Below are 10000 nucleotides of genomic sequence, written 5' to 3' on the forward strand. Positions count from 1 at the left end.
GAAAGGTTAAAAACTCATCAATATCGACTTTGCTGTACCCGAGAGAGCTTATATCCAGAGGGGATTTATACGAGATAAGTGTTTTTATTCAGACCGGGATTAACACTATGACTGGAGCTGGGAAGACATTCCTAACTACATACATACATACGTGAATGACTTGATCACGAAATATATAAAACGTGATGCTATGTATAAATAAAGATAATGCCACGGAGGAAAAATGAAAAGACGAGAAATGCCAATATCTTTCGGTCAACAAGACGGCATTTCTCGTCTTTTCATTTTTCCTCCGTGGCATTACCAATTTCATACACATACGTACATACACACACACACATATATATAACCTAATACCACAGGAGAATGATAAGCAGAAGGTTAGTGCCAAGCGCTTACTCCTGTTTATTCAGGCATCGTTGGAGCAAAAAAAAAAAGAAAAAAAAACTGTGATTTTTAAGCATACACACATATATATACTGTATATACGTATGTATGTATATGTGTATATGTGTGTGCGCTTGCGTCAGTGTATACGTGCCTGCGCGTACAAATCCGATTAATACTAAACTATCAGATTCGCCATCCTGTTAATCCCTTCGCTAAAAACGAACGAATTCATTTCTCCGTTAACGAGATCAAAGTCAAAAGCAGAGACTTAAAAAAAAAAAAAAAACATTAATCCAATTTCTTCGTGAAGGGCTTTCGTAACTTTCGCATTCACTACATCGTCGGCCGGATCCTTTATGCTTCCGCTGAAGTTGGAGTTACGTCGATTATCGCCTGTTTTTTTATTTTCTATTTTATTTTTTCCCTTAATTCAAACAGTTCCTTCATTAAGCAGTTTATTTCCAAGACGAGGGGAGTTTTATTTTTATAAACCGGTCTTATTTTCCCTTTCTAAATTCAGGAGGACTGTTTTTTTTTTTTCCTTAATTTCAAACAGTTCCTTTATTAAGCAGTTTTTTTTAAGACCAGGGTAGTTTTATTTTATAAACCAGTCTTATTTTCTCTTTTTAAATTCTTTTTTATTTTTTTCCTTAATTTCAAACAGTTCCTTCATTAAGTAGGTTTTTTTCCAAGACCTGGGCAGTTTTTTTTCATAAACCGGTCTTATTTTCTCTTTTTAAATTCAGGAACTCTGTTTTTTATTTTATTTTATTTTTCTTAATTTCAACGTTCCTTCAATAATCGTTTATTTCCAAGACGAGGGAGTTTATTTTTATAAACCCGGTCTATTTTCTTTTCTAAATGCAGGAGGACTTTTTTTTTTTTTTTTTTTCCTTAGTTTTCAAACAGTTCCTTTATTAAGCAGTTTTTTTTAAGACCAGGGTAGTTTTATTTTATAAACCAGTCTTATTTTCTCTTTTTAAATTCTTTTTTATTTTTTTCCTTAATTTCAAACAGTTCCTTCATTAAGTAGGTTTTTTTCCAAGACCTGGGCAGTTTTTTTTCATAAACCGGTCTTATTTTCTCTTTTTAAATTCAGGAACTCTGTTTTTTATTTTATTTTATTTTTCTTAATTTCAAACCGTTCCTTCATTGAGCAGGTTTTTTCCAAGACCTGGGCAGTTTTATTTTATAAACCGGTCTTATTTTCTCTTTCTAAATTCAGTAGAATTTGAATACGTCTTATTCCTGGATTTTCTCTTACCTAAATGAAATTTTTTTCAGGATAAGGCCGACGGAAGTGGCAACTAAACTCATGAATATGTGTTGACTTCGTGTGTTAATCGTTTTTTTTTCTTTTTTTGGGGGGAATTGAAATTTTTTTTAAGTGAATTCAATATAAATGGTGATTGTTTCATATGTTCCTCCCCCACCAGCCCCTCTCCCTCTCTCCTCTCTTCTCGCTCTCTCACTTCCTTTTTGTTGTTTTTTTTTTTTTTTACTGATTTACGAATCATTTTCTTAACCGAGTCTTGCAAACCGTCTTCCGCATGGGAGAGCTGGATTAAAAATAGCGGCATGACGTAACACATTTACTCCAATAGCACCTGTACTAATCGGGAACTACCTTTCCTCCATTATTCAAATCATTTCTTGTAACTCATCTTTATGTTTTCACTCTCCTTTGTCTCCTACTAGTGTGTGAGTGTGTGTGTGTGTGTGTGTGTTTTGGTATGCATGTATGCAGACAAAGTATGTGTAATATCTGGAATCAACCCAACAACAAATTGCAGTTGTTATGCTAACACAAAAACTCACCTATATAAGTGTATAGATATCGAATACTATTACAACTGCATTGCATATACAGATTACATGCATAGTACATGTATATTAATAATTTGGAGAATTATGTTTACATTAATATTTATCTTGCATTTGTCCTTCTAACGTTCATACTATACTTATTGTGAGAACCACGTGTTTATTTACGCATCGTGGCAACGTTGCAATTATATGCGGCAACACGACTATTTTTTTATTATTATGCAAAACGAACATGCATAAGTTTACTACCAAAGGTAATAAAAAAAAACTTCTTCTACGAGTTACATAAATCCTGAATTTCTAAGAAAATACAAACTGAAAAAAAAAAAAATCCCCCTCCTGATGGTAAAAGTTAATTCGCACGATTTTTGAAAGTGGAAATATATTGAGGAATAAAAATCCGCAGAGAACTGAGCGCCTTCGGCGTCCTGCAGCACTCGAGAAGAAAAAGGGCTGACATTTCAGAGAAATAGAAAAGGGGGGAAAAAATACGCGGTGTTCTCAGTGTTGGAAAAAGTATGGATTATGAAATCTGCTCCAAGACAAAAAAGAAAAAGAATATTATTTTCTTGCATCAACGTTCGCTTAATCGCTAAGTGGTAGTGAGATAACGAGATTTCGCAAAAAAGCCAGCTTGCTGTTAGCGTCTGTGTAAAATTTCACGGATCATTTTTCCTTTGAAAATAAAACAAAAAGAAAGAGAGAAAAAAAATATTTTCAACTCGATATATTTTCTTGTATCAATTTTCGTTTAATTGCCAAGTGGTAGTGAGACAACGAGACTTTGGAAAATAGCCTGCCTGCTGTTAGCTTCTGTGTAAAATTTCACAGGCTATATTTTTCATTTAAAAATAAAAAAAAAGATAGAAAAACTGGCTAACTCTTTTCCTTTGCTTCTATTTGAGATTCGATATAAAAGCCAGGGACAAAAATATGAATGTCACGTCGATGGCTTCCAATACTGGCTTATATCTGATAGTATTTATATCAGAATTTCTCAGGCGACCTCAATTCAATACGAGATCATCAAAGTCTTCTATACACAGAGGCTCTCATGTGAGTCACTTTACATTTATTACTGGTTTATGTGACCCATTTTGTTTGTTGACCATATACTGCGTAAAATGCATTGTTTAATTATATATTATTGCCTTTACATTTTGAGTTGATTAATATCACGCAGACAATATAACTCAAGCTACTTATTTTTTATTATTATTCATATAGACTTTTGGCATAATGCCAAGCACTGGGGCAACTAAGGCCATTCAGCGCTGAAACGAAAATTGACAGCAAAAAGGTTTGAAAGTCAAGTGTAACAGGAGGAAAACCTCAAAGCCAAAGCAGTTGCATCATGAAAACAATTGTTAAGAGATGGTGGACAGAATGATGGTCAAAAGAGAACACGAACGGAGGCACAGTAAAAGGAATGAAAGTAATGCCTACATTGCACCGAATGAGGTGCACTGACGGCACTAACCCCCTACGGGGTTAAGCTATTTGTCCCACTCATTTGTTCCAGCGATATCATAAGAGGATAATAATTACCGGCCGCTCAAAGATTAGGTCGACCTCGAGTCAATTTTATTCACATCGGTAGGAAATCGCGCTCTCAGATAACGAGAGCACCGCTCCTTGAAGGAGAACGAGATATCCTTTGCAATCCTCTCAACAGATAATTTGCTTAATGTGAGCAAAATTTATTATACACCACGTTCTGTGCCTTCGCTGAATTGCCTGAATGTAAATAAGAGTGAATGTGGGTTGATTGAGGATTAATAGACTAATCGCTTCAGATTACGTGAACATTGTTGGGATAAAGCTGGATTTTAAGTCTCGTGGTTTGCTGTGAGAGAGAGAGAGAGAGAGAGATTCTTCTCCCCTACTGCGCGAATCTCATCATGTCTGAACAATGCTGAACAATGCTGAATTGGACAGAATTCAGCTTTATATTTTCGACTATTTACACTTTCTATTTACTTATGAAAATGAACGCACTGACTTAACAGGCCTATACACACACACACACACACACACGCACAAACGTGCAATAGCAAATCATTAATAAGCTGATTGGCATAAGATTTACTTCCAAACATATGAAAAAATCCAAACTTATACAAACCGAGCTTACTAGATTAAACGTGCCTTAGTTCAGTGTGGGAAATGTGTGAAGGGCTTTAATTTAAAGAAACGAGAGGCCTGGTGGGCATCTCTAGACTCGGACCCACCAAACAGAACCAACATATTTTCCTTAAGAGGAACATGTCTGACGCGCACGAGCAAAATATATAAGTAAATAAAGAAATAAACAAATAAATAAATAAATAAATAAAAAATAAAAAGCACTAAATCAAGGCAGGACTAACTTGATATAACTACGAGAGGCCTAGTGTGCATCTCTAGACTCGGACCTACCAAACAGAACCAACATATTTTCCATGTGGTTCACATGACAGACGCAAAAAAAAAAAAAAAAAAAAAAAAAAAAAAACTTATTGATAACCAACTCAACGCAGCACTAACTTGATATAACTACTACATTTACTTGACAATTGATTTACCTGACAGGTAAACTAACTCACAACATCAAAAGGTCAACCACAGCAGAAGGTAAATTAATGGAAAAAGTTCCTTAAACCAAAGTTGACTGGACAGGACACCGCGCGTCAGGCGTGATTCAACTCGCCAATTCATTCGCTTGGTTTAGTACGGTTGGGAACAGGGTTGGTGATTTTTGTTATTAAAAAAAAAAGTGATTTATTTGATTTTTTTATTTCTTTGATTGTTTTATTTATTTATTTATTTTTATCTGTAAGATATTTTCTCAAAAGGGTTGGTTATTTTTGATATTGAAAAAAGTGATTTATTAGATTTTTTTTTTTTTTACATGTTTTCTCAAAAGGTTCGGTGATTTTATTTTATTGAAAAAAAAGTGATTTATTTGATATTTTTATTTATTTGATTTTTTATTTATTTGCTTTTTTTATTTGTTAGATGTTTTCTCAAAAGGTTCGGTCGGATTTGATTCTTTTAGTTTTGCAAAAAAAAAAAGTGATTTATTTGATATTTTTATTTATTTGATTTTTTATTTATTTGCTTTTTTTATTTGTTAGATGTTTTCTCAAGAGTTTGTGACTTTTTTTTATTAAAAAGGAGATTTATTTGATTTTTTTAATTATTTCGTTTTTTTTTATTTGTTAGTTTCGTTTTTTTTAATTTGTTAAGACGTTTCTTTTTTTTTCCAATACCTTTTTTTGCCCCAATAAAATATATTTTATGACAGAATTGCTATTGATTTATCTTTTAGTTTTCCAGCTCTGGCCTAAAGTATGTGCTTGCAATTTTCTTTAAATAAAAAAATCAGTTGGTGATTTTTTTTATTTAAAAAAAAATAATATATATTTTTAGATTTATTTGATTTCCTTATTTATTTATTTTTCAATTTGTTAGATATTTACTCAATCCTATTTTTCCTCAAAGTGTATTTTATGACAGAATTACTATTGATTTATCTTTTAGGTTTCCAGTTCTGGCCTAAAGTATGTGCTTGCAATTTTTTTAGATAAAAAAAAATCAGTTGGTGTTTTTTTTATTTAAAAAAAATAAAAATTATATTTTTAGCTCTTATTTGATTTCCTATCTATTTATTTTTCCAATTTGTTATATTATTTACGCAATCCTATTTTTCCTCAAAGTGTATTTTACGACAGAATTCACATTGAGTATCTTTTAGGTTTCCATTTCTGGCCTAAAGTATGTGCTTGCAATTTTTTTATATCAAAATAAATAGATGCAGTGCAGTTATTATGCTCTTTTAGTTTTTATTAACTTCCAACCGATATTTTTCAATTTGTTAGCTTTCAAATTAAAAAAAAAATTTAAAATCATGATTTTTTCAATGAAAAAATCAATGATTTAATCACTCGATTAAATCAGTTTGATTTAATCATTGCCAATCCTGGTTGGGACTTTCAAGAATACTAATAATGCTTTTTACGAAATACGCACACAAACCTTTATATAATAATAATTATATAGTATAATATATATATATATATATAATATATTTATATATTATATATATATATATATATATATAATTCTATATATATATATATACAGATATTAGTTAGATATAGATTATATATATATATGATTAAATTATATATTATATTAAAGCGAAAGAAGAGAGGCAAACATAAAAATGAATTTAAAAAACGCCCCCGAAAATATAGAAAAAATTTAATTCTCAAAGAGCGAAAAACAGCAAACATGCCAAAAAAATTATTAAAAAAAACCAGAAGGAATAAAAAGACAAGAGAAATATATTACCAGGATTAACAACTGCCAAGCAGGAGAAAAAGAATTTGCATTTTTTTTTTTTTGTCATAAATGACGGGTGATAAATATAAGAGCAGAAAATACTGCGAGGCAAAGAAAAGTGCGGAAATAAAACTTGTGTTTGTGGAGAGAATTCTCCCGGGACGCGAGAGGCCTCGAATATTAATTTGGTATTCTTGTTCTCTGGCTATGTTCTGCGTTCTTATTCTTGAGGCTTTGTAATAATTTTGTTATTTTCGCTTACTCAGGGTTCAGGGAGTAAGCTTACAAACTACTCAGGTGATGTTGGCGTTCTTGTTGGGGTGGGTAGTAAAACTTTATAGAAAAGCCTAAAAAGGTCTGAAAAAGATGTTTCGCGTTGAGTTAAAGATACAGGAATGTTAGGATAGGATATTTATGATTTAATAATCAGAATGATAATGTAAAGAATGAATGATGTGCATGTTAGACATTACAGAAAAATAGTTTCTAACAAAGTATACAGTATTTATTTCAATTTCCATTAGTGAAACAAGGTTCTATTTGACCGTGGATTTTTGCTCGCCCCTCGATTAAGCTGGAAGTCGTATCACGACTTATGTGTAATGAAGTAAATGCTCCTGAGTAAAGCTGGATGTCGGATCACGCCTTGTTTTATGAAACGAAGTAAATTTTTCTGTGTAATGAAGTTATAACAGAGCCCTGCCCTAATATAGTCGATTCACATCAATCGTGCATTTGACGTTTAGGCCAGTCCCTTACGACGCTCCTAATTGGCTGTTGATAAGCCAATCGCAGGGCTGGAAACTCTCAGTCTCTCTCGACAGTTCACATAGGCAGGAAATATGTTCCACATCTCTTGACGGGTACTTTTGAAAGACGTATCCCTCAGGAGAAGTGGTACACCGATCCTACCCATGTGAACTCTCGAGAGAGAGACTGAGAGCTTCCAGCCCCGTGATTGGTTTATCAACAGCCAATCAGGAGCGTCGTAAGGGACTGGCCTAAACGTCAAATGCACGATTGATGTGAATCTACTATAGTTCCCACATTCTGCAGCAGGAAGGAGGAAGTCAGTCAGGAGAGCCGTTATCAAGCCTCTTTGATCTCGGGAGAGGCAGGCAGCCGAGGAGTGCGAATTCCGTAAACTGGTGTTTGACTCCGGAAGCCCGAATTGATTCGCCTTGTTGGGATGCCATTATGCGGATATCGAGAGCCATCTCTGGTATGCACGAATGGACCGGATGGCGGGGACGATTACTGGAACTTATAGTTCATCCAGCGCATTCGGAGTCACTCACTAGGACGGGGAAGTTGAGTGGGATACAGACAATAAATACCATCGGGACGGGATGGTCATACAAGGGTGGTTTCTTGATCTCTCTCTCTCTCTCTCTCTCTCTCTCTCTCTCTCTCTCTCCGCATAATACCTGGCCAGACCCAATCATTTGAAGGAAGACTGCCTAAGTCTATGGAACTCTCTCTCTCTCTCTCTCTCTCTCTCTATACAAAATACCAGGTCAGACCCAATCATTTGAAGGAAGACTGCCTAAGTTTTTGAAACTCTCTCTCTCTCTCTCTCTTACAAAACACATGGCCAGGTCCAACCATTTGATGGGTGCCTGTCTACTTAGTACTTGAAACTCTCTCTCTCTCTCTCTCTCTCTCTCTCTCTCTCTCTTTACATACACACACCCATTACACACACACACATACACACACACACACACACCACACACACACACATACATATATATATATATATATATATATATATATATATATATATATATATATATACTATATATATATATATATATATATATATATGATATGAGTATAAAACGCATGTAACATGTTCCTCATACTGCTAAGAGCTCAATCAACGATGATAAGAACGTTGGGTTTGTTCAATACCTGGATGGGAGACTCTAAAATGCATGATATTTTCCAACATGAATCCCTTGCCAAAAAAAAAAAAATTCTTAAGTCATTTTCTTTTTGTTTGTTGTTATAAGTCGTCCATTGTCCCAGGATCTGGGTTGTCCATCCTTCCGCTACCTGTCTCTTCTTATTGTCTTCATCAGAATACTATTCTACACCTTCCATTGTATACTAAGGAATGTTATGCTCTTTATAATTCCTTACAGTCAACTTTGTCTACAGTTATTCCTCTCAACATTTTCATTGGCACCTTTCCCTCAGTTTCCCCTCACTCAGATACACCTTACAGCCTGGAGGTGGCTTCCATTTGACTAAACTCCTGAAGAAGGTTCTCCTTGAATACTTAACAGAGACTTCTACAAGCATTCTTAGCTTCTTTTCTGTCTTCCCAACCAGACAAATTTGCAAAATAACCTGTTCGGGAATTCTCTTCATGCCTAATTTCTCCAACTACCTTGCTCATTTTTGAGATTTTAATATGTTCATTAACCTTTCTCTCTGTATTTATTTTCCCATGGAACAATTTCTTCTCAAAGTACCTGTCAGATTCAGTGATAACTATTTTTATTTTTCAAGTCCTTATTCTCTCACGCTTTATTCTTGAGATTCCATTCCTCCAACCTCTCCTCTCTCTCCCTCCCTCCCTCCCTCTCCTCTCCCTTCTGCCAAGCAACTACGCTTCAAAACAGTAATTTTGTTTCCTTCACTGTTGATCCAGTTATCTTGTCTCAACCCTTAATGCTTTTATTTCCTCTTCCATAACTCCTAACATCAACAAACCATATTTGTCACGTGACCCTAAATTTGAATTTTTATACTTCTGTCATCTGCCTATAAACCCAAACCATTTTCCCTCCATGTTCGCCATATACGTTATTGTCACTGTCTTGCGCCTCTTATTTTTTGGATTAGTTACGTTTTAAGGATACCTTTGGCAACACTTTTCAACCCCAAGTAAAGTATCCTTCAGTTCTAACTTTGGCATTAACCAGATAATTATTAGATATACCTCCGGGCACTCATCTTCTTCGTCATTACATCCCTTTTCTGTCTAGCAAACTGTATGCATTTAATTTATTACGATAATATTTTTTTTCTACGGTTTATTTCCAATATTCGAGGGCCTTGCCGAACGCACTTCCACAAAACTAGCTCAATTGTAATCTATCTTATGAACTGAGTGAATACAACTACTCAATATCTTTCTCTTTCACTCACCTGTCACATACCATGGCACAGCCAAAATAAAAATGATCTGCTAAACCAAGCCAAGAACAGATATATAAAACTCTACACTTGACAAAACGTCATGAGAGAGAGAGAGAGAGAGAGAGAGAGAGAGAGAGAGAGAGAGAGAGCAATTTATCAAAATGTCTACTCCTTCATTAAATTCCCTTATCGTATCTCTCTCTCTCTCTCTCTCTCTCTCTCTCTCTATCCTAGCCCATTTGTCTGCTTGTGTCTCATACGAGAGAGAGAGAGAGAGAGAGAGAGAGAGAGAGAGAGCAATTTATCA

The 10000-nt window shown here is 34.4% G+C and overlaps 1 protein-coding gene across 1 annotated transcript in view; it reads right to left on the reverse strand.

Annotated features, from left to right (window-relative positions):
• Positions 1-10000, reverse strand: part of LOC135212924 (protein sidekick-1-like) — a 99573-nt gene that overhangs the window by 88831 nt on the left and 742 nt on the right. The window lies entirely within an intron of this gene.

Source organism: Macrobrachium nipponense, chromosome 42 (assembly GCF_015104395.2).
Source record: "Macrobrachium nipponense isolate FS-2020 chromosome 42, ASM1510439v2, whole genome shotgun sequence".
In the NCBI taxonomy this organism is placed as follows: Eukaryota; Metazoa; Arthropoda; class Malacostraca; order Decapoda; family Palaemonidae; genus Macrobrachium; species Macrobrachium nipponense.